General features: G+C 42.4%; 1 pseudogene; it reads left to right on the top strand.

Annotated features, from left to right (window-relative positions):
* Positions 1-21,626: 21,626 nt before the first annotated feature.
* On the top strand, positions 21,627-24,349 carry LOC114300062 (uncharacterized; annotated as a pseudogene).
* The last annotated feature ends 110 nt before the right edge of the window (positions 24,350-24,459 follow it).

Genomic DNA, 24,459 nt, shown 5'->3' with positions numbered 1-24,459 from the left:
ATCAATGTATGTAGCTAATGGGAAATATGAATAATCTTTATTATGAGGCAAACAAAAATTTACTAGTAGAAAGTGTTTAAAAAAAAAAAAAACACAATACTAGCAACAATCTTCTAGTATAATAAAAATGTGACCAAGCTTGCGCTCCTTCAAACGTCTTCGTATGACCTGAAATCACAAACGTGAGCTAGCTAGCGTGTGTGTGCCAGAAACCCCTCTGATGCCTAAGTTAACAAATAAGATCAACAAGGAGGAAAAGTTTTGTGAATTCGCGATTAGTGATTGCAATACCCGGAATTAGGTATGGTTTTCGCATGGTAGAGTCCTTGTAGGACTCTAATTCTTTTTCATAGAGTCCTCTTAGAAATCACACTCCTAAAGGATAACGTTCATCCTTTCACACCCTCATCACCGCAAGCTAAGTGAGATGGCATAACTCTTTGCACGGTTTCTAGCCGAGCAACCGAACTACATTAGCCTTGTTGGTATTTGACTCAGCTATGCAACCTGCAGCGCCATGCAAATCTTGCTCGACGCGCCAGTATGCTAACGTTGTGTGTCCATTCACTTAGCCCGGTCAAAGCGTTGCCCACTCACCTTTGACCGATCTTCTTGGGTAGCTTGGTTCGATCTTGAACACTACTGGGAAGTAGCTTGGTCCGTTCTTGAACGCCACTTCTTTTGTAGTTCGGTCCCAGAACACTAATGTATTCAGTCAAACTCATTTGACCGGTTTCAACCTCCACACGGCCTAAACCAAGTAATCTCCAGTGCATAGCCTAGCTCGCTTCAAGAGCTTGATTTAGCCCGGTCCAATTATCGCGGCATAAATTCCCCTCTCATATAGCTAATAGGAAATATGAATAATCTTTATTATGAGGAAAACAAGAATTTACTAGTAGAAAATGTTGAAAAAATAAAAAACACAAAAAAATTTCTAGAATAATAAAAAAATCCCAAGCTGCAAGTTAGTATAACAATAGCAACACAACGAAAACACACAATGTTGCACCACCAAAGGACTCCCTCTATCGATTGCAAGGGAAGGGAGTGGTCTCCTCTCAGTCTCTTCATTCTGCATTGTTTTTATTTCTTCTTCTTCTTCTTCTTCTTTTTTTTTTTTAATCATAATCAAAACGACATTGTTATACTAATTGATTGTAAACAATTTTAGCTTCCATTATGTTATACTAGTTGATTGTAAACTATTTTTTCTGCTTCTTTTTTTTTTTTTTTTTTTTTTGGAGGGTTTTAAGAAATGGGGATTGTAAAGACTGTTGGTGGTGGTGAGTTTGATTGTTGTTGCTTGGTATGGAGTTCTTAGCTTGGTTTACTTTTGATTGAGTTTATTGTTAACTTTATTGTTTGGCTGAAGTTGTTAGCTTTGTGAAATAGGGAGGATGCCGGAGAGAGAAAGAATGAGAGAGAAGACTATAGGTTTTTTTTTTTTTATTTTTTTTTGTGGCGGGGGGGGGGGGGTGCTTATGTTTCATGCACTGTGTTGCAACTCAAATTGAAATTTTGGTTTTTTCAGCCACCTCATTAGAGGTGGAGTTAAGGGGTAACAAATGGGGAGAATGTATCACCTCACCATTGTATAAAAATAAATAAATAAATAAAAAGAATTATCGTTCACATTATTTCTTAGTAGGGTGCGAGCCGACTTGATGGGTGCACTTAAAATATAAATTTTAATTTTAAATTTGTAATATATTTTTATGTTGTTTAAGTGATGAAACTGTTTTTTTAGTAAGTTAAGTGAATAGTCTTAGATTCAAGCCTTGTAGCCCTCTTTTAACTATTATTTTTTATTTTTTTCCTTTTTGGATGAAGAAATTGACCCTTGGCACAAGAAAAAAAGACCACTTGACAAAAGGAGAGAAGGAAGTTCATGGATATCAAGTAAGGTGTTCACTTTTAATAATAGTATAGATAATTTCTTACGAAGTCACATGATACAAACAGATTGTTTAAGTTTGTGTTATGTGTCACTTAGATGATTAAGTTTTAATTTTGTCAAATCCATTAATTTTTAATTTGAACTAATTTGGTTCAATTTTAAAATGAAATAATTAACAAAATGATATTGAAATGGGAAACTTGAGCTTCCTTCAAATTCAAATATGAACTTGAGAGAGCTTAAGGAGTTCGTGGAGCCCATCAAAAACTCCATTTCTATGATTTGAATCTAGGATCCTTAGTATATATCAGTTATAGTAAAAATTAAATCGATCTGATAATCATAATAATATTTTTATTTATTGTGTCTTTCTCTAATAATATAAACGACAAGTACGTTTTTTAAAATGGGCTATCCAGTTTTTTGAAAATAAATGCGATCGAATAAAAATATGACAATTATCAAATTAATTTAATTTTTTCATAGATGATATGAACAAATGATTCTACAAAATGAACGGTTCAATTTATCAAAATATAACCTGTAACGAACCCTGCAAACCCCTCAAACTATCTCAAATTTAAATTTTCGAATTTGAAAGAAACCAAACCCAAATTGAATAATGAGCAAGCATAAAATGAGTCAAATCAATGCACAAAAATTGCTGTGTCTCTCTCATTCATATTTTATTGGCATTAATTAACGGTTCAATGTATTCCCTCATATTCTGCTACAAAATTCTAAATCTCTTTACCAGCTTTAATGTTTAAAATTAAATTAACATATTCACTTCAAATTATTTAGTATTGTTAGAAAAAGTCTATGCAGTGTTGGGACTCAATATTTTATATTGATATTTTAATTAATAGATAATATTAGAGTTATTAATTAATAATCCGTGTACAGTATTATTCCAAGAGAAATCACAATATGTTTATTAACTTATTGGCATGTTTGATTGGGTGGATTAGAGTATGGGATTGTGATTATTAATCCGTGGGGCCAATTATTCTATGCTTGTTTTAACACTTTGGTTTAGGATTATTAATCCAATGGATAATTAATCTAACAAATTTGTAGGATTATTAATAATAAAGTAGGGGTGAGATTATTAATCTAATAGATATTAATCTAATTGGATAATGAATATCTCACTAATTTAATAGAATTATTAATAGTTCACTATTAATCTTGTGAATCAAATGTGACCCATGTGTACACACTATATTAATTTAATAGTCATATCACTCATGACAATAAAATGTAATCATTATTGTGAATAAATTTCCCAAGTTAACATCTGGTTTAGAGTCAACAATTTACCCATTAATTTTATCTTAAGAAAATCTACCCATTAATAAGAAAAATTATTTCATAGATGTAATACTACAAATAGATCTGGACCGTCCACTCGTATAAATTTGACTTGTTCCAGCATTTCGTTGGCAGAAACGAACCAAAAACGTCATTAAAGTTGCTAGCTCAGTTTTTTTGATACATGAACTCGTCAATGCCACATGTAGAATAATTGCTCTAACAAACCCTGCTATAATTATTAAAAAAAATAATAAAAATAAGAAAGACTGCTATCTAAGTCAACATAAATTTAGTAACATTCAAAATTTTAATTGCTGGGAGGCAAGTTGAATTTTATTCTCATGACTTCACTGTCATTACTTTAAGAGTTATGGACGGCAGAGAAAGCAACTCAGTAACAAATTAATAGATAAAATATACTTATATGTAAGTATGGATTCTGGTTAATTTGATCATTTAAATTTTAATTTTGTTAATTTCATCTTTGAAATTTTTAATTTGAGCAAATTAGTATAATTTTAAACGATGGTTTAAATTGTTATCAGAATAATTATAAATTTCAACTATGGTACCAAAAATATTTATTTTGTGTCATTTTGGTTTCCAAAATTTCAATTTTGCCCCTCAATATTGTAAGTTTATATTTCATGTTTGATCAATGCTTCGGGATCAAATTGATAAAATAAAAAACTTTAAGAACCAAAGTGACACGGAACATATACTCTTTACGGACCGTAGGTGTATTTCATTAGCCATTAATTGTTTAGACAACTCATTTGGAATTGGACCAATGTAACGCCCCAAATTTTTAGCCCAAATGATAATGTAACAATCATGGCTCTCTTAAAAGGAAAACCAAATATAACTTCATATACTTGTATTACATAATAATAATAGTTCCTCATGCGATATTATATTGATTCAACAACAAGTAAATAACCAAATAAACACCCCTAAGGGTTTACAATCTTCCAAGGCTTAAGCCCGGTACACAAAATGGTTATTCAAATCCACACATACATAACTCTTGGCTTACAAATAGGATCACAGCAAATGAGAACTTTAGTGCTCTCAACACACACATTTCCACGCCCTCAATCAGGCAGATTCACCGCATCTTATCCTACACAAAAATCCGGTAGGGTGAGCATAAAGCCCAGTAGGAAATCCTTAACAAAGTATATATATTTTATACAAGTCTCAAAAGATGAATACACATGACATGCTATGCCATGCCTTTTTCAAAATAAAACATGTCTTCATCTTTTGAAAACCATCATGCTCAATGATGTTATGCAACTTCAACTGTTCAAAATTTATCAATTTAATTAAAGAGGGTGGTAAATACATCTCTGGTAATCCCTAGGTCGATGTCTGCAAGTAGACTATAGGAGTACTACCAATTGTCATTTTTACCGGTATTAACCAGAAGGCTCAACACCTATTCGCGTGACATTCTAGTCTTTCACCAAGGACACTCAGGCCAACTTAAGGCCGACCCAAACAACCTAGGACAGACCTTAAACATGGCAAAGTGAGCACAAAACCTTCACAAGGCTAAGCCTAAAACATGCTAGAACAAAGGCTAACAACCTAAGGCATATTAAGGCAATAACAAGGCATTACATGGTAGGTATCCTAAGCATGCACGGTGTACCAAAACCATCACACAACAAGGTTATATCATGGCATAATAAACATGGAAAACAGCCAAGATATGATCAATACACATTCTAACATGATGCTCTCTCAAGAGGCCAAAAAGGGTCCCTTTCAAGGACAACAAGGAGAGGGGGTGGCCCTCCCCTTTTGGAGACTTCAAGGCACCATCTCCGCCACTGAAATCCCTCAAGATTTCAGTGGTGAAGAGGCCCAAACGCCAAAGTCTCGAAACTTGCACAAAATAGCACAAAATGAGGCCTTTCAAGGCCTAAGAGGGGTCAAACACCTCCAAACCACAAAACACTCTAAACAAACAATTTAGAGGGCCTAAAAACAGAACCTTTTTGTATTATACACCAAGCTCAAAAATGATTTTAAGACAGGTAGAAATACAATGCAAGATTGGGGAATAAAGAGGCAAAATTGTTATCATTGAAGACCCCTTCACAAATGGTGCTCCAACAGCTCCTTCTAGGTTGAAAACAGCTCCAAAACTTCAAAACCAACCTCTTAGAACCTCAGTAGCTAAGTGAAGGTGAAACACTATGTGTTTATGTGCAATAGTAAGACACAAATGCACTTAAACACACACAAGAGGGAGATATAGAGATAGAAAGTGTATGGTTTCTAATCCTAGAACTCAAAACCCTAAAAATGGCTGTCTAAAAATATCTCAAGTCTCTCAAGTGTCTAACCTAAAGCCAAGAGAGAAGGCTCTCTCTTATAGAGCTTCTTGTCTTGTAAAGCTTACAAGACAAGCTTCCAAAGAGGGAGATCCCTCCATACACGTGTATGGAGGGGAGCAAAAAGCAAGACAGCTGTGATAAAATATCTGCAAAAGCAGATGCACAGTAGTCGGCCGGCCAAAAATGTCATTTTGACAAAATTTAGTGCCGACCGGCAACAAATAGTGCCGACCAGCAATATACATTGCCGATGGCAGCAAAAACCAGCCAGTGGCTTTTAGCCACTGCCGGTGGTGTGTGGGGATGCCTCACAAAGCATTCCCTGCCCCTCCAAGGCAAAACACAAGTGTTTGGTGCAAAACCAGACACAAAACGGTCAAGTTCGAAGATCCTGAGGCAAGGCGCGCGTAGCCGAGACCTCCGGGAACTCCAAACGAATACAAACAAGGGTAATCACCAAGTGTTCCAATGGTGACGTCCAAGTCTTGAGGACGGTCAAAAATGGGGTGTCTACAGTTGCCCCTCTTTGACAGAACTCGAAAGTCATAACAATGACGGGAGTGAATGTCAAAGCCCAGAGACAACCCATTTTTGACAAGGTCGAAGACTCAGACAAACATGCAAGACAAACAAGATATGCGCCCGAAGGCAGGGGCAAAATGCAAGACAATGCACGACGCCGAGCATAATTTATGATCATGCAAAGAAAGCTGTAACGAAGTATAACATGCGACAGTTTTAAGCTAGCATACACCAAACTACACTACAATGCAGAAAGAATGTAAGAGAATTATGTAATTCTCGATACGTCTCACTCGGAGGATACAATACCTGTGCGGCTCGTCTGGTTGCACCAGCCTCAAATGAACCGTACATACAATATCGTGCCTGAAAAGAAAGCAAACTTAACAGGTACAGTATTGTTAGCAACATGCATGACAATGCAAAAATGGATGCGAGATGATATGCAGTATATACAAAACAATGTATAATTAATGCAAATGAAGATGCAATGTAATTGAAATAATGCAAACTATATGCAAAGCAATCGAATTACGATCCAATCGTGAGTGGTTCGAAACCACACAAATGTCAAATAGATTGATGGAGGTAACAAGTCTGTCTACCATAGAACGGTCAACTGAACTATGAGCATTGTAGACAGACACAAGAACAAGTATTGGGGGGGGAATGACATAAGTGGGGAAACGACCCGCTGGAGAAAGGACAATGATCCTAATGCTGGATGCAAAAATTACGCTACAATGTAATATATATATGGATATGCTGGGGAGATGAAATGGATATGGCACGCGAGCCAAACCAAATCTTTCCTAGGTAAGGCATGTACGCATACAAGCCACGTCTAACATAGAACGGTCCACTGAACTATGTTTCGACACAAGAAGTATGGGCACATACCAGACCAAGCTCAACACGGAAAGGCACGAGCCGTAGATGGAAGGTGATGCGATGAATGCACGCGATCTATAATGCAATAGATATGGCACGCAGGCCAAACCAAATCTTGCCTAGGAAAGGCATGTACGCATACGAGCCATGTGTAACACAGAAAAGGTGCCGCAACCCTCAAACCAACATACCAGCGTGGAATAGGCGCGTACACATGCAGAACTGTGTTTTAACGTGAAAAGTAAGGGCACATACCAAACCAAGCTCAACATGGAAAGGCGCAAGCCATAGATGGAAGGTGATGTAATGAATACACGCGATCTATAATGCAATGGATATGGCACGCAGGCCAAACCAAATTTTGCCTAGGAAAGGCATGTACGCATACGAGCCATGTTTAGCACAGAACGGTCCACTGAACTATGCTTTGACACGAGAGGTATGGGCACATACCAAACCAAGCTCAATCATGGAAAGGCGCGAGCCATAGATGGAAGGTGATGTAATGAATGCATGCAAACTACCATGCAATATTTACAATTATGCAATGGAATGGATATTTACAAAATGCATGACAATGCAGTATGATGCGATCTATTGGGGAAAATGCAATGGATGCATGCAAGCTATAATGGAAATGCATGACAATGCACTATGATGCAACGACTATGATTGCAACTTTCCCTATCTTACCAACAGGGCGATATACTAGGTTGGTTCAGTATCCAGAACTGAGGCGTAGACATGCCGCCTCAATCTATGGGGCTTCCATACAGATTTCAAGCCGAGGATACACCCCTGGGTATTTAAACCAGACTTTAGTCTCGGAACTGCCGAACCTTTGCGTTCTAGGCATAAGCCGTTCGAACTCTAGTTTTCATCGTCCCAGTTGGTCTTCTAGGAACTCACCGCAAACATAGGCAGGTGGCTTTACCAGACCACCAAAAGTCGTTCGGGCACGACAAACACGAAAGGAATTGCACCTTCCGTGGATTTAGGGTCTCCTAGACCGTGTAGATTGCACAAGAAATGCATAACAATGCATGTGAACTACACACATCAATATGCTGAAGGTTTCGCACCTTCCAAGGATTTAAGATCTCCTAGACCGTGGCGATACCTGTGGCTTAAGACACGCATGGCAATGCAACCGAACTGCACACATCAATGTGCCGAAGGTTTTGCACCTTCCAAGGATTTAAGGTCTCCTAGACCGTGTAATACCTGCGCGGTTCGTCTGGTTGCACCAGCCTCAAATGAACCGTACATACAATATCGTGCCTGAAAAGAAAACAAACTTAACAGGTGCAATATCGTTAACAATATGCATAATAGTGCAAATGAAAGCGAGACAACGCGGGTCGCAAGGAATGTAAGACAATGCAAATGAGGCACGCATGCTAATGCAAATGAGGCACGATGCAAATAAAACAAATGAGACACGCGTGCCTCATAAGGTGCAAAATGATGCAAGTGTGACACGCATGCCACACGAAATGTAAAATGATACAAATGAGGCACGCGTGCCTCATAAGATGCAAAATGATGCAAGTGTGACACGCATGCCACACGGAGTGTAGATTTTGACAATTGGACTTATACGCTACGCGAAGCCAGTTCGTATTCAAAACAATGCAATGTACTAACAAGTATAAGTGAGGTGCGCAAGATAGCGCGATAGGATGCATGCAAAATGCAAGTAAGGTGCACAAAACAGTGTGATGCGCAAGAAAGCGCGAGTGATTGAAATGAAATGCACAAAACAGTGCGATGCGCTAAACAGCGCGATTGAAATGCAATGCACAAAACAGTGCGATGCGCTAAACAGCGCGAGTGACTTGCAATGCACAAAACGGTGCGATGCGCTAAACAGCGCGATTGACTTGCAATGCACAAAGCAGTGCGATGCGCTAAACAGCGTGATTGAAATGCAATGCACAAAACAGTGCGAGGCGCTAAACAGCGCGATTGAAATGCAATGCACAAAACAGTGCGATGCGCTAAACAGCGCGATTGAAATGCAATGCACAAGACAGTGCGATTGATATGCGATGCACAAGACAGTGCGATTGATATGCGATGCACGTGGGGCAACTTTTGAATTTCGTAAAAGCCAAAAGGATACGAAAAGGATACACCTTGCACGAATTCGAGCGCCACGCACAGAAGACACGACCCGAGGTCAAAACGAAGGCCGGTTGAGCGTTGGAGATACACTTTCTTGCACTTTCTTGAGCTATGAAGACCAAAAACTACTCATATGGCCTGAAGCCACCGGCTGTCCACCGGCTGAAAAATAATTCCATCGGCACAATATTCTGCCGGCCGGCACAAAATGTTGCCGACGGGCAAAAAGTTGCTGAGTCGGGGCAGATTCGACATTTCACCACGGGTGTTTTAAAATAGGGTTTCTAAACCCTATTCTTCACTTCCTTCTCCGCCGAAAACCTACACTTTCTCTCTCTAGAGTGCTCTCCTCTCCTCTTTCCTCCGTTTCTTCGCGTTCTACGCCCGTTTCGTCGTCGGATTCGCGATTTTCTTCGCGTTTCGGACATTTTCAACCGAACAAATCTTTGTTTCGGTGCCTCTTTTTCCGTTCCCACATTTTTGGGGTTTGTTCCCCTCACTTTCCTCTTGATTTCCATGCTCTTTTCACATCCCGGCCTCTTCGGCCATTTTCGACCTTCCCGGGAGTTGACTTTTCGGTTGACTTTCCATATTCTAGCCCGGTTTTCCTTCCTCCGGCTTTTTTCTCATCATTCTTGATATGGCGGATGACATTTCACGCGGTGGGACTCCCCAGGATCATGAGATGGATCCCGGGGTCGAGCTCCTACCCTTGAGCGAGCGCCCGTTCGACCCGGCGACCTACCGGCCGGCGATCCATGTTCTGTCCCCAGACGGACTGCGCCAGTTCAGGAGTTTCGAGAGGCACGTGCCACCCGAGCTATTACTGTGTGAGCCTACCTCCCACCTGTCCTTCGACGCTTCCGAGGTAACTCTCTTTCTCTGCTTTACTTTCTGCAATGTAGAACTTCTTAACTGTCAACTGCCATAACCGATTACAGTCGATACTCTGTATATTGTAGTTGATTGCAAATGCACTTGCAACTGATTATCTGTTTAGGACTCACACGTGCACACACACTGCACTAGCCTTGAACCACTCAACACACGGCACACACCGTATTCCACTGCAAACACCGGCACCCGATATCTGCTTGAGTCTGAACATATGCACACATGCTATATTGAACTGAACCATCCGAACACGCTGACGCATCACACGTTGTAGTTCACTGTAAGCACACCGGTACCCGATATTTGTTTAAATCTGTCAAACTTGCACACACGCTACATCTGCTCTGAACCACCCAAACACGCTGACGCATCACACGTTGTAGTTCACTGTAAGCACACCGGCACCCGGTATTTATTTAAATCTGTCAAACTTGCACGCATGCTACATCTATATGCTTCTTAGAACTACATTTTGAATATTGCCTTGCAATTGTTGTTTTCTGTTTACAGGGAGATTCCCATACCATTCGCGGGTATGGGAACACCGGCGCCCGGGACTGGTACGCTGAGCTTCCTGATGCGGTCCGTCACATCGTGGACCAGGCGGGTTTTGGCGCATTCTGCAGAGGACTCTCCAGGCTTACTACATGCAGACCTCTACTCGCCGCTTTGGTGGAGAGGTGGTGGGACACCACCGATTCATTCCATCTCTCCGCGGCAGGGGACATGACGATGACCCCTTACGATTTCTCGATGCTTACAGGCATCGGGGTAGGGGGTGATCCGATCCCCTTTGATACCGACATGGACGAGTGGACTGCCGCGCAGATCTACTTGCTCGGTGAGGTGCCACCCCTCGCTCGCCCAGGTTACGTCCGATATTCCTGGTTCAAGGTGCAGTTCCGGGTCCAGCCCACCCTTGTTGATGCAGCCCCGATGACTCCGGAGGCCGTGGAGAGGTACGCTCGTGGCTTCCTCATGTTTTTGTGTGGGACGACTATTTTCGCCGACCGGGCGAACACCGTGCCTCTCTGCCTGCTCAGCGCACTGGTAGACGTCCGAGGCATCTTGCATTACGACTGGGGTGGCGCCGCTCTGGCCACTCTCTACGGATACATGAGCTCGGCCTCCCGCGACAGCGGACAGTTGCTCGGAGGCTACTGGCGGGTCTGGGAGGTACGTTTCTTCTCCGCTTTTCATTTCTGTTTTTCTATATTTTCTGTACTCTGTACACTACACACACTTTAGTCTGCTTTATACTTGCTGTATACTGTACACACGGCACACACATACACTCTGCTTTTCACTGACTGTACACTGCTCACACTGCACATTCTGCACAATACACTGCACAACACACGGCCCTGCTATTTCTGCTTTTACTCTATATTCGGCTTTATCTGATAAATGCACTGGTATTTACCTTGCAGTTGTGGGTTTATGCCTACTTTCCTAGGCTCGCACCCGTACCGGTCACGGAGACCCCTCTGGTCGTCCCCTTTTCACGTCGCTTTGACGGGAGATGCACCTGGAGGCCGCGAGAGACTTTCAGCTTCTTCCGCCGCTTCTTCGACACCATCACGGCCGCGGAGGTATGTTTTACTTGCAGTTCATTTAAGCTTCGCCTTTCCACTGCATATTTCAATAACAGTAGATAACAAACTGTGTTGCATTTTCAGATCACCTGGCAGCCTTGGACTCCTTTGCCAGCCGTGACGCGGGATCGGTTTGCCGGTGCCGATGAGACCTCGCGTTTCCGGATCTTGTTGGAGGGCCCGGTCTGTCGGGCTTGGTACCTGGGTGAGCGTTTCTTACGCCAGACCCTAGGGTTACCAGAGCAGATAGTCCCGGTTCACCCTCCCGAGGATATGAGGGAGACCGAGAGGCTCACCACTGAGCAGATGGCCGACTATACCATCGGCTGGGAGGCGACCCGCTTCAGAGGTATCGGCGACTACCGAGAGTACGTGCAGACATACCTTATGCGGCCTCTGAGCGGCGGTCGTCGGGTTGAGGGAGCTAGGCCTGCGGCGCCAGTGGCGAGGACAGAAGTTGGAGCTGGAGTTGGAGCTGGAGCTTCGAGGAGGGCCCGAGTCCGTGGCAGGGGCGGAGTTCAGGGGGGACGGGGGACTGGTTGGCCTGTTCTACCCACTTCACTGACTTTCCGAGGGCAGGGTGGGGCGACCTATCAGATCCCCTTCGCCCCTCCGCCGGCTGATCACGAGTTTGTCGGTGTCCCCGACTTGCCTCCGGTATGTATTACTGCATTTTTGTACAATCATTTCATTTCAGTTTATTTGATATTCCACAGAATGTTGATGCATCTGATACTTTGCAGGCTTCTTCTGAGTACACCCGACAGTCATTGGAAATGAATGCCTCCATAATGGGGATGCTACAGCGAACCTTTGATCTCCTGGCCCTCTACAGCATTCCGGTATGTTTTTCTGATCACGGCCTCAAATCACTCACAAGCTGATTCACGTAATCTGATGCACGACACAACACCTGATACACTGATCTCATAGCGTCCGATACACTGCATACACTGCATTCTGCACTGTACTCTCTACTGATAAACTGCCCACGGCATTCACACACTGTACTCATACACTGCATTCTGCACTGATAAACTGTCCACAGCATTCACACACTGTACTCATACACTGCATTCTGCACTGATAAACTGTCCACAGCATACTGATGCATTTGTCTTTTGTGTATTTTTTTTCAGCCTCCCTTCCAGATTCCCGGGGTAGGAGGTGCTCCAGCTGGACCTTCCGTCCCTGCCCGAGGGAGAGATGAGGAGGGCCGAGTATTCCCCCGCACCAAGGCGGGGCGCACTTATGCCGGGAGTAGTTCACGGGCTCCCGTCCCTGATGATGACGATGACGAGTCAGAGGCGGAAGCAGAGTCGGAGGCAGAGTCATCGGAGGAGGAGCCGGAGGCGGCACTAGCTCGGGCTCCGATGACGATGCTGATGATGCTCCTGGTCCTTCGTCCAGGAAGAGGACCAGGACAGACTGATAGCCCTCGGAGTCGCTGGACATGGATATAGATTTTTGTCGTTTTTCTTCTTTCTTGTACTTTTCCTTTTTGTTTGCTAGTTAGGATACTTTGTACTGCCGCAGGCAGATTTTTGTTCCCAAAACTTGTGTACTTGAAAAAGATTATGAAATGAACAAACTTTTTTGCTTAAAAAGTGTTACATTTACATATCTCATGTATTGCATCGCATCATGTTACACTTCAATGTAAATGGAATATGATTTGTTGTCCGAATGTTGAACACTTGCACTGTAATAATCAGATAACTAAATAGCCAACAGCAAAATTGCCCAAGCAGCCCACTGCCTGATTCTGGACATACACAGCCTTTACTCTGTTGGGGATTAATCTACATACAGCCCAAAACACAGCATTCGGTTCATTCTGCACACAGCAAATTCTGAGCGAACGGCCCAATCTGACAAGACGGAGCTCAAAGACGGAACCGGTTGGAGTTGAAGCATGCTCAAATATAGAGAATGGCACAGCATTCTGAGTATAAATGATTTTTGAAATTAAATAAGGGTTTTTCAAACCGGGGTATTGAGCCTACAACTGAACACAGCGGGGAGGACTCAAACAAAAGGGTACACGACCTAAACGCAATGAGACACGCTCGAAAAAGACCTAAAACAAAGGTTGAGGTAAACAAAACAAAAGACACGACATACAGACGCGTTAACGAAGATGGGGGACCTCTGATCACGAGGAGCCAGTTTCTCTGGATATTGTCTCCCACCCTCTCTGATTTGTGATTCTCACATCTCTCGACCCTCAAGCTCGGATTTTCTCTCAAAACCCTATTCTCACTTTTCTCTCAACTTACACCTCTCTATTCTTTATTCTCTCATTTTTCGTCCCTCCCCAAGGTGATTAATGAATGAATAGGAAGTTGCGGGTTCATGCCCAATGCCGTTAGCTCACAGCTATTTCTTCTGGCGGGTAGAGTGCTCTTCTGGCAAGTATGTTGACGACGGGGGAAAGACAGAATGCTTGGCTCAACTGTGCCCCTAGTTCATCATTTTAACCATTCTTTGTTTTTGCTTTCTACTAAAACAGTTTTGATCAAAATGAGAGTCGGATTAACGTACTTGTTCGATTTTTTATTTGAAAACCATGCAAGTTAGGCTGTAAGCACTGAAAATTTTCCCTTTTGGGTCCAAGAAAATGGTCCAGTTTTGGAAAATGGAATAGCTTTCGAGAAAATTGTCAACCTCAGTAAAAATTTTCAAAAACTATTTTGCAAACAGTCAACGTTCAACGAGCATGGAACTTACTCTTTGAGATGCACAACCTCGGATCGGAGGCAATAGAAAATTGCCCCTGGCTTAAAGGGGGGTGGATGGATGGCAACGGAAAGTTGCCCCTGGTTTGAATGGCGTCTCGCGACGGCTCGTGGCAACGGAAAGTTGCCGCTTGTTTGGATGATACCGCAGCAGTCCGCAAACAGTCTTCATTGGCGGTGGTCGAACTCTTGGACATAGAGATGACGAAGATGGTCACAACAAATATATGGACACAGTCACCTTGGAGGCGTTGGCGACTGGACTTTGGGATGAAATCGAAACCATTGCATGGACTGAGACGCTGTGAAAGCGTTGGGGGCTGGACTTCAAGATGAAGTTGCCTACGTATCCCAAACATGGGAATCAAGCCTTACGTAGTTCCGGTCAAGGTACACTCGGGTATTTTAACCTTCACTTTTCAGGCTCTAACTTTTGCCAAGGCGCCCGATGCGGGTTTTCGACCTTGCGAGCTTCTTTTCTCTTCTTTTTTGTTTTTTTGTTCATTTTTTTTCTTTTCTTTTTCACATTTTTTCCTATTCTTTTCTTTTCTTTTCTGTATTTTTTTGCTTGCTTTTTTTTATTATTTTTTTCTCTTGCTCTCACTTTTGCCTGGATCGCCCTTCTGGGTTTTCGGCCCAGCGAGCCTCTCAAAGGGTAAAAGTGTAACAAGTCCATGCCGAATGGTTTTTGAAGTTGAAGCCTCTCTGTGTCTGGGAGAACGACTGTTGCAATGATTTGCAGAAGAACCCATCAGGGTCGCTCCGCGAGCTCTTTCAGGTGAGATCTACTCTTTTGATTCGACTCTGGTGCCTCTTGTTCGAGGGTTGCTTCAAAACTGGCCACGCGGGCCTTCTCTGACGGTCGACCGTTGAATGTTCTAAATGAGTTCGAGGTTCAAGACAACAGGTCGAATCTCGAGGCTGAGAGCGATCCTAAGCTGCACAATCTCAAGAGCGATTCCACACAGGTCTTCACAAGGCCGTGTAAAACATTTGTTTTTGAAAGTTTTTAAGAAAGCGACAAATCGCTCGCGCCGAGGATAGTGTGGAACCAATCTGGATCAAGCCAGGATCCTTCTCAGTACTTACGCTGACAAGCGTGGTTTCATTCATTAAAAGGCTTAGCATGCCTCTCCTTTCTCTCAAAATGATCAAAATTTTGCAAAACCCGAGGAATTCTTTCCTCTTCGTTTTTATCACCGCAGTTTTCGAAAGAGGTTTTTGAAAAAAACTTAGGTTAATGCAATGAGTTTGGCGCGCAGGAGAGCAGGCGAGATGTACTGTCAGCCCAATCAAATTCTCTGGCACTTATACTGAAAGCAAGCAAAAAAGTGAGATAGCAACAGCTGTTTCATTCAGATTTGTTGGTATAACTGGCCCCTCGGCAGAAACAGACTCAAAAAACAAGAACAGGTAATTACAAGGCAAAACGGTGTTTGGGACAACAACCCCAGAATCACCTGGTATTCTATACAAGGGGGACTGACTCGCTACAACAAGACAAACCTTTAAGCAAAAAGACTGACTCAAGACAAAGAGACAGGCTCAAAACAAAAGACTGACTCGATACCCAAGCCAGGATTTACAAAGCTAGCATTCACAAAAGCTCAAAAATGCGTGCCAGACGCCACATTCAAAATATATCCAGATGCCGCCCGCAGGTGGTTCACTTTCTGATTACATACTTGCAGTATCTGTGTCCTCAAAATCCAATAATTGGGTGGTAACGGACATGGCTGAGGTAGGCGGGAGGATAACCTCGTTGTCAATCAAATCTTGCACCTCATGACGGAGGCAGAAGCAATTGTCGGTGGCATGGCCTGTCTGCTGGTGGTACGCGCAGTACTGTGCAGCATCATGCGCAGCGGGGAGATTCTTCGGGAGAGGCCGAGGCTCCAAGGGTTTAAGGTGCCCCCTCTTGGCAAGGATCTGAAGTGCCTTGGACAAAGGCATGTAGAGAGCATGAAAGGTCCTGCGCCCCTGGGGCAGGTACTTTGGAGTCTGAGCGCTCTTACTAGCCGCACAAGTGAAAGGGTCGGCAGGCGCCACCTTAGCTTTCTGATCTTTCCCGGGTGCAGGGGCGGGAACAGGAGGAACTGTTCTGGCATGACAGGGCCTATCCCGATTTTCTGACTGGCTTGAACTACCCTCAGGTGGATTAGGGAAAGCATCCTCCACAGTCTTTGCCACAACTGCGGATATCTGTTGTTTGTTCATCCCTCCAGCTTTCAAAGCCTCGACTGCCCACAGCAGTTGTTCAATGGGACCAACATCTGCCTTCATTTTGTCTTTTCCTCTGGCCTCAGCCTGATCGAGGGTTTGAGTTGATGTTGATATGTCATTTCCATAGCTGGAGGCCATCTCCGGTTGGCTAAGTTCAATCACAATTCGCCCCAACAGCAGGGGCTCCTGGGGTACAAAACTCCCGGCATATGGTGCGGTTGGCGGTGAAGCTGACATTCCGTAGACGAGATCCGCCACAGACCTCTAGAGATCACCTATCATCCCCATTAGTTCAAATGTAGTAGGCTCGCGAGCCTGGTATAGCTGGGGGGCCCAAACCGGGTGCACGACAGGCGACCTGGGTGGATGTGACACATCAATATCGGTCTCACCTTGCAGAGTGATCCCTTGCTCTAATGCAGCCGTCATAACCACGATCTCTTCTGAATTCTGTGTCATCATAAGTTCTGCCTCAACAAAGGGGGAGCACTAGCTATTCTGCACCAGCTGTCCGAACTGAAAGAGACAACAAACAGCATTTCAGCCCAAACAGATCAAACACGGGTGTAGCTGAACAACTGTACTCTACTGCTGATCACTGTTCCCAGAAATCACTGTCCCAAAAACCGAACCCGATACCCGCAGATAACTGATTCTCATAACTGACACTGATGTCCTCAGGTCTGATACTCAATCTTGCAAACTGATATGCATTTTCCCTGTAGAAATACACTCTAAAAGCACATAGCAAGTACAGAGAGCCAAAACACCCCTATGTTGGGGTAGGTTTCCCTGTCCTATTTTGTCAGGAGCTAGGGTTTTTACTATGCATGCTACAGTTTTCAAACAACCTAACATTGGGTAAGCAACCTGTCCTAACTTGGAATGGTCACTATGGATCCGAATATTCACTAGGTCGAATGGTCAAAAGGGTGCTCCGGTAAAACCAGGGTTTGTGTTCCCATACTGTCAGAGCCCATAACCGGTCAGCCTTATGGTCATGCCTTGACAAGGCAAGCCTCCGGCAAACCGTTCAGGAATGGCAGATGGCAAACTCTGTGTTCCTAGGCGCACCAATGCACATGCAAATGCAAAGAGACACATAAATGAAATCAAAATGGGATATCACGAGTTCGAGGCAAGCTCTCTAATTTCCCCAGCAGAGTCGCCAGAAACTGTAGACGTCCCCGAACGCCCCGGGAGGGTGAGTTCCGTTCTGTTCGTTTTGGGGGTCACTACAGTTCGGGCTCGATTTGTGTCACGGTTCTTAATCTGAACCAAAGAGTCCAAATCCGGCAAATCGTTTTGAGAAACAGATTTTTGAAAAGAAGTGCCAAACATGGACTGCTTTTCCTGATACAGAGTCGCCACCTAAATATTTTTTATGGGGGAATTTAGGAAACCCTGACTCGGTACCGAAGGCCACATGTCCGTCATCGCCGGAGTTGTCTCGGCTCGGGAGCTTGGGTACGATCAGGGAAGGTCAGCTATGAGCACCCCCTCTCGCCCGATCCGAAGATCGGCCTCTACAAATCGTGATATCCGTTTTTGAAAACTTTATGTGTTCTTATTCCGTTTATTAGCCTAGAATTACTATATTATGCGCACAGCAAACAAGTATAGACTAGATTGCCTAATTTGGAAACAAGCATTGCATATCCGTTTGTTTTGAAAAGCGCTTTGGAATTTGCTACTCGCAAGTAGGCTAAAACACGGATTTCAACGAGTTTTTCCAACTCAAACAATCCAACCTTCACCCACAGGCGTTCAAACAGTTTATCTCATATAAGCACTTAGCCACATGGTAAGCATGCTGTCATGGCAACATTCACACGCATGCGAGATGCTAAAGCATAGATACTTACATCGTACTCCGTGCCAAAAACAGGAACATGTTAGCAATCAATGCATGATCCAAGTCCATGTTAAGTGCCTAATGCATCGCATACAAAATGTCACTAGAGTAGGCTCGGCTAGTCTATGAATGGCATGTGAAAATGCACAACTGACATGTATTCAATTCGGAATTTGAAATATAGATGTAATTAGAATGATGCGCCGAGCCCGGTGCATGCAAAGCAAATGTATGAATGCACGCATGCATTACATGAGGTATGCTAATTTAAACGTGCCCTAATACTAACCATCAAAGCAGGAAAATAAAAGGGAAGAAAGAAGTGGGGATTGGAAGACATACACACCACTCACACACACTTATTACAGATTTGCCCTCACTCAGAGGGACCAAATAAATAATACAAATTAATTAACTACGCAAGCTAATTAAATATTACAAATTTCCTAATCAGCTAACAAACTAATTAAGCTAGGAAAAGCAGTAAACTGCCTCGGGAGGAGAGCCAGATGCAGCGCGTGCTCGGGTCTTGCTCGGAAGTGCACCGCCATGCATAGTCTGCCTCTGTTTTCCCTGCTCTGCCCCTCTGAAGACTACCAAAGTCTCAAGGATGCTTCTCTGGATACTGGGAATCACCACCGGCTGAGTAGAGTTACCACCGGCAGTGGTATGTGGTCACCGGCACAAAATGAAGCTATCGGCAGGAGAATAATTGCCGCTCGGCAATGTATACTGCCGGTCGGCAATGAATGCCTGCAGAACCTGCAACTCACAGCAGCAGAGGGCAGAACTTGCATGGCAATACAATTCAAACAATGTATGCACCAATCATGTCCCCTATCATGTTTGTGACTCAAAGGGGCATGTGTCTCGATTCTCGGACCACCCATCACGCATTTCCATGCATGACGGCCCAAAGGATCAAGTGTGCAACTTTCATGTCAAATGAGATGCAAACCAAACAAACAAACCAAGGCCCAATTCCTATCACCAAGTCAAGGAATAAGGCATGCATGCAAGATGCAATGCAACCTAGGCATGCAAGCTAAGAATGCAACATGGCATGGCAAGACACTTATGTAAGCATACAAGCAAACATGGGGCAATGCAAATTGATGGAAAGGTGGACTTACACATAATTTAGGCAACTCTAATTAGGCCTAAAACAATGGCCAAAGTGCTATAATAAGGGACCAAATACACATGCACACATACACATGATCAAAGGCCAATACTTAGACACAAATTGGACAACTGTCAAACACATTTGAAAGGAGGTAATCATGGACAATTAGCATGCAACATAAGCTCTGAAAATCATGTTAAAACATGGTACCAAACCAAGCAACAAATCAAGCTAAACATGCAACAAATGGCCCAAGCAATCAAAGTAAACCAATGGAGTATTGAACTACACTTAACAAGACCAAATATGGCATGAACTTATTGACCAAAAACAGAGTTTTAGCACATTAAGACAAGGCCTAGAAATCACTTAGATGGCATCCAAATGACCTAAATTCAAAGGCATGCATAAATGCCAAAACAAGGAGCATGCTACCCAAGCTTTTAAAGCTTCAAAGAGGTGTCCAAAGCAAACATACAAGCATGCTATAAGGTCTGAAATTATGCTATAAATGATGCCAAATCATTAGAATAAAGCAAGTAATGCATGCTACACACTCACACACTTAAGGCCAACAAGCCAAAATGCAAAGGGGGTATATAATGCATGCCATGGCCGACCCAAACAACCTAAGACAGACCTTAAACATGGCAAAGTGAGCACAAAACCATCACAAGGCTAAGCCTAAAACATGCTAGAACAAAGGCTAACAACCTAAGGCATATTAAGGCAATAACAAGGCATTACATGGTAGGTATGCTAAGCATGCATGGTGTACCAAAACCATCACACAACAAGGTTATATCATGGCATAATAAACATGGAAAACAGCCAAGATATGATCAATACACATTCTAACATGATGCTCTCTCAAGAGGCCAAAAAGGGTCCCTTTCAAGGACAACAAGGAGAGGGGGTGGCCCTCCCCTTTTGGAGACTTGAAGGCACCGTCTCCGCCACTGAAATCCCTCAAGATTTCAGTGGTGAAGAGGCCCAAACACCAAAGTCTCGAAACTTGCACAAAATAGCACAAAATGAGGCCTTTCAAGGCCTAAGAGGGGTCAAACACCTCCAAACCACAAAACACTCTAAACAAAAAATTTAGAGGGCCTAAAAACAGAACTTTTTTGTATTATACATCAAGCTCAAAAATGATTTTAAGATAGGTAGAAATACAATGCAAGATTGGGGAATAAAGAGGCAAAATTGTTACCCTTGAAGACCCCTTCACAAATGGTGCTCCAACAGCTCCTTCTAGGTTGAAAACAGCTCCAAAACTTCAAAACCAACCTCTTAGAACCTCAGTAGCTAAGTGAAGGTGAAACACTATGTGTTTATGTGCAATAGTAAGACACAAATGCACTTAAACACACACAAGAGGGAGATATAGAGATAGAAAGTGTATGGTTTCTAACCCTAGAACTCAAAACCCTAAAAATGGCTGTCTAAAAATATCTCAAGTCTCTCAAGTGTCTAACCTAAAGCTAAGAGAGAAGGCTCTCTCTTATAGAGCTTATTGTCTTGTAAAGCTTAGAAGACAAGCTTCCAAAGAGGGAGATCCCTCCATACAGTGTATGGAGGGGAGCAAAAAGCAAGACAGCTGTGATAAAATATCTGCAAAAGCAGATGCACAGTAGTCGGCCGGCCAAAAATGTCATTTTGACAAAATTTAGTGCCGACCGGCAACAAATAGTGCCGACCGGCAATATACATTGCCGATGGCAGCAAAAACCAGCCGGTGGCCTTTAGCCACTGCCGGTGGTGTGTGGGGATGCCTCACAAAGCATTCCCTGCCCCTCCAAGGCAAAACACAAGTGTTTGGTGCAAAACCAAACACAAAACGGTCAAGTTCGGAGATCCTGAGGCAAGGCGCGCGTAGCCGAGACCTCCGAGAACTCCAAACGAACACAAACAGGGGTAATCACCAAGTGTTCCAATGGTGACGTCCAAGTCTTGAGGACGGTCAAAAATGGGGTGTCTACTATAGGCTTTCTCTAGTGTACAATAATCTAGAGAGAAGCATTCCCACTCAACTTGGGCAGCTTTACAAGTTGGAGGTTCTTCAGCTGTCGATAAACAATTTGTCCGGTATGTTTCCTACTTCGCTTTACAACATCTCATCAATCTATTACTTCGCTATCGCGTTGAACCAATTGCATGGAATTCTATCACCAGATTTGGGCTTGACCCTTCCAAATTTACAAGGATTTTATGTCGCACAAAATCAATTCTATGGCCAAATTCCATCATCAATAGCCAATGCTACGAGACTCGTGGAAATTAGTTTAGGCGGCAATTCCTTTACTGGGTCCTTACCTATGAATCTAGGAACCCTTTATGCGTTGGAATTTTTTGCTGCTTATAACAATTCACTTGGAACAAACCAAGGCAATGAATTAATGAGCTTCCTCACTTCTTTATTCAATTGTTCCAATCTACAACATTTGAATTTCGCTATGAATCATTTTAAAGGCTTTTTGCCCCATTCTATTGCAAATCTCTCCACCAAGATCACTTGGCTCGATCTACAAGACAACTATATATCTGGAAGCATACCTCGTGGTATTGGGAACCTTGTAAATTTGCAAACACTCGTTCTAAGTGGCAACATGCTTACAGGTAGTATTCCGAATTCTATTGGAAAACTCTCCATGTTGGAAATTCTCATGCTTGACAACAATAACATCTCTGGAGAGATTCCATCGTCTATTAGAAACCTGAGTAGGCTTGGTACACTTGACCTATCAACAAATATGATTGAGGGAAGCATTCCTATTTCTGTAGGCAATTGTACCAATCTACTACAAATTCATCTTGATTATAATCGTCTCACGGGAGAAATACCTTATCAAATCTTTAGTCTCTCTTCGCTCATTAATCTATCCTTAAGTCAAAATTACTTAACAGGACTACTACGGCAAGAAGTTGGTAACTTGAAAAATCTGAATGGACTATATGCATCAACAAATAAACTATTTGGACAAATCCCCGAAACTCTCGGCAATTGTGAAGTTTTAGAATTCCTGTACATCGATGGTAATTTTTTCGAAGGTACAATTCCAACGACCTTTAGACAATTGAAAGGCATTCAAGAACTAGATGTTTCTAGGAACAACTTGTCTGGACAAATTCCAAGGTTTCTTGGAGAGTTTCGGTTCTTTCAATATCTCAATCTGTCCTACAATATGTTTGATGGTGAAGTTCCGAATGGAGGTGTTTTCACAAACATTAGTGCCTTTTCAGTAGTTGGAAATAGTAAGCTATGCGGACGAATTAAACTATTGCAATTGCCTGCATGCCCAATGCAAGTCTTAAATGAAAGGAAACAACCTTTCAACCATAGAGTAATAGTTCTAACAGTTACTCTCATTATTGTTCTATTATCATTGTGCATTTTAGCTATTATTTACCAAAACAAAAGGTCAAGACAGCCAGTCAAATTAGCCTCGCCTTTGCAAAACCAATATTTACAACTATCTTTTGGAGAACTTTTTCAAGCAACAAATGGGTTCTCTCCATCCAACTTAATTGGTGAGGGAGGATTTGGTTTTGTTTATAAAGGGATTCTCAACTCCGAGGAACAAATTGTTGCTGTAAAGGTGCTCAAACTACATGAACATGGAGCAAACAAGAGTTTTGTTACAGAATCTGAAGCGTTGAAGAACATTCGCCATCGAAATCTTGTCAAGATAATTACAGCTTGCTCAAGCATTGATTTTAAAGGCAACGACTTCAAGGCTTTGGTCTTCGAGTTCATGGAAAATGGGAGCTTAGAAAATTGGTTACACCCAAGTCTTTTAGAGCAACATGAACCTAAGAACTTGAACTTTGTTCAAAGGCTGAACATTGCCATTGATGTGGCATGTGCATTGGATTATCTTCACCATCATGTGGCATGTGCATTGACGGTAATTTGTGTGCCCGTGTTAGTGATTTTGGCTTGGCAAAGATTTTTTCAGCTACTAATGGAATTTCTATTCATCAGCAATCAAGTTCAATTGGGATTAGAGGAACAATTGGCTATGTTGCCCCAAGTAATTGTTTATTGCTTCTTTTGTTGAAATTGATTAAGAAATGTTATTTAGTTACATTATATTATTATCATGTGGTGCACTAAAAACCAATTACGAGATTATATGGAAATTATGCAATGCTTTAGCGATGACTTTCCTTAACTTTGCCTTATTGTTTGTATATACAACAAATTAAATCAATCATTGTCCTACCCCTATCGTATTTGAACATAGATTTTAACCCTTGAGATAATTTTATCTTTTGAAATGTTGAACTTCTTTTTTTTTTTTTTAACAAAAGAAGACAACTTACTATTTCAACAATCATACCAAAATTAAAAATGTTGGGCATTTTTTTTTCATTATTTGATATTGCAGAGTATGGTATGGGTGAGGAGGCATCAACGCAAGGTGATATGTATAGTTATGGAGTGTTATTATTGGAAATGTTCATAGGAAAAGGACCAACTAGTAACATGTTTACAGGTAATGTAAACCTCCATAGCTATGTAAAAATGTGTCTTCCGGAGCAAGTAATGCAAATCATTGATCCCCAAATCATTTTGGAAATGGAAGAGGAGCCAAGTAGGAGCATGCAAAATAGTACAACCAACATTTCTAAACTAAAGACTTTCCTAGTACCAGTCTTTCAAATCGGAGTTTCATGTTCTGTTGAAATGCCGAGTGAAAGAATGAGTGTGAAAGATGTTCTCAAGGAACTACACAAGATTAGAAATGTATTTCCTGGGGGGTTCGGGGACAAAGGCATTCAGATGGAAGAAGAAATGATTCTTAACTAAAGCCGGATCTATAGGTTATTTTGATGTTCTAGAATTATCTTTCCCCACTTTTCTTCTCTCCTCTCTTTTCTTTTTTGAATCTGTAATTGTTAAGCTAGAAAAGGCATGAA

This window comes from Camellia sinensis, chromosome 11 (assembly GCF_055761805.1).
Source record: "Camellia sinensis isolate YWXY chromosome 11, ASM5576180v1, whole genome shotgun sequence".
NCBI lineage: Eukaryota > Viridiplantae > Streptophyta > Magnoliopsida > Ericales > Theaceae > Camellia > Camellia sinensis.
The sequence above is the reverse complement of the archived record's forward strand: the minus strand, read 5'-3'. Positions and strand labels throughout refer to the sequence as shown.